Consider the following 2,358-nt stretch of genomic DNA (forward strand, 5'->3'; position numbering starts at 1 on the left):
AGGTCCAAGAAGAGCCGGCCACGTACCTGCTGCTGCCAGGTGAGGAAGTGGCAAGAGGTGGCCACGTGTCACCTCCCGAGGCTTCTGCCCGGCCCTGGCAGGTCTGTGCTGGTGCTGCTTGGTGAAGTGAGGCTGGGCATGTGGATGCCTACACACGTGTTCCTCCATCATTTAATCTGGAGTGATGCATATAGAAATTTAGGTCCAAGAAGAGCCGGCCACGTACCTGCTGCTGCCAGGTGAGGAAGTGGCAAGAGGTGGCCACGTGTCACCTCCCGAGGCTTCTGCCCGGCCCTGGCAGGTCTGTGCTGGTGCTGCTTGGTGAAGTGAGGCTGGGCATGTGGATGCCTACACACGTGTTCCTCCATCATTTAATCTGGAGTGATGCATATAGAAATTTAGATCAGGCAGCTTGACATTCCTGACTGCTGAGGCTGTGAATCGATGGCCTCTCTACTCCCTGCCGGGGAGATCGATTCCCCAAGCACAATGGATTGGTTTCATCACTTTGGTTTCACCTTGTCAAAGTCATGTCTGATTTACTTTAGTCTGGAGGGCAGCTTTTAAGTATTTAATTGCATTTTGTAATCTGGCTGTGTGCCTTTGCTAACCACGCTGCCCTCTGTGAGGCTGGGGTGTGCCTGGCACCAGGCTGGACAGCAATTCCCACAACAAGCAACCAGCTTGGCCTGGGCAGGGCCAGCTCAGAGCACCTCAGTGTTAGCAGTGAAACATTGCCGGGACTCAGAAGCAGCTGGGAAACGTCCCTGGGATCGTTGTGTTCTGGAGGAGTCCTGGGGCTGTCCCGAGCGGGAGGAGGCTCAGTCCAGCTGCAGCATTCAGGCTGATTGAGAAAACAAAGTTTTGCAGTTTTGCATCCTTCACCAAAAGGCATGAAAATGGAACATGTTACTGGAGCTGGCATGGCTATAGCTTTCCCAGGAGTGATGCAGCCAATCCTGCAAGCTTCCTGGTGTCTGGTTGTTAGCGAAATCATTTTCCTGGTGCTCGGTTTGGCCCAAGTTCTGCTTTGTCCAATTATACTCCTGGGTGAGTTTCCTGAATGCAAGTATTGATCACTCTTCAGACAGGTTTTCTGTCTGGTCTCTACATTACCTCTGCTCTTCTTCAGGCAATCAATTATATTTTTATAGCCATGGGTATTATTAATCAATATACAGTAGCTATCTAATTGATTCATCCAAGGCTTTCTGTCTGCAGCCATTGGTGATCAGGAGGGTCAGGGCTGTGTATGCAGTCGGGGAGGTCCCCACGAGGTGAGGGGCAGCTCCAGGCCCCTTCCAAACACCTCCATCACATTCCTCCTGTGGTGCCTGCAGTGTCATACTCCGACCCCCTCCCTGCTGCTCGTTACCATTATTTATCTCTCATGGCTTCATCTGAAGGCCACAGGAAGGGTCAGGGAACATTTGTATGGAGAATTAGCAGTAATTTTTCAGGGGAGAAATATGTATCTCGTGCTTTATGCAGAGCTCAGTGGGGTAAGTGGGCTGGGAGCCGAGCTGCCCGCTCCTCCCTCCACCTGCTCCATCTGTCACTGCGACGGCTCCCACACCGCCAGCGCTGGATCGACACTGCTGAGATGGATGCCCTCAAGTTTTGATACTCTCATGGGCAACAATAAATGTTTGTGATTGGAAAGGCCCCTTGGGATGCTCCAGCACTCCCGTGGTGGTGGGAGGGCGCACATTCTGTGCATCAGAACAGGGAGCCCAGCGCAGCCCTACTGCAGCCTACACCAGCCAAGCAAGGCATGGGTGGCTGGCAGCACCCAGCTGGGCCAGCACCAGGCTGGAGCCAAGTGGGCACACAAGGGTTAATTTGGGAAGATCTGTGTTGATAATAAAGCTGCTTTTTTCCAGGCGATGATATGATCGGAGCAGGGTTGCTATGGCAACAGTGGCTCTAGAAACCCCCCGACCGCTGGTGGCTGCTCCCAAGCCAGGATGTGGCCACCCACCACCCATCCCTGCCCCCACCCCCACTCCCAGGGGTGCCCAGGGTACCAGACAGCCATGGTGGGATGGAACAGATTCCTCAGTGCAGCCTCGTGTTGGCCCCTTCCCACCTGCCTCTGGAGCTGCCCTGTGGGCACAGCAATTCTCAGGCCCTTTTCCCACTCCTCTAAGTCCAGGCTTTGCTGTGTCCCCCCTCTGCAGCCACCACCTGCAGGGTGCCCACAGGGTGCCCAGGTGGCCCCTGACTTTGTCGGGAGCTGGCCAGGACCACCAGTCCCACATGGCACGAGGCTCGGGCACGTGGCCAGGTGGTGCCAGTCCCGCTGGAGGCCACAGCCAGGTGCTGTCGGGCTCTGTGCCCCACTCCCACTCTGGCTCT

This window comes from Corvus brachyrhynchos, unplaced genomic scaffold, assembly GCF_000691975.1.
Source record: "Corvus brachyrhynchos isolate BGI_N302 unplaced genomic scaffold, ASM69197v1 scaffold59, whole genome shotgun sequence".
NCBI lineage: Eukaryota > Metazoa > Chordata > Aves > Passeriformes > Corvidae > Corvus > Corvus brachyrhynchos.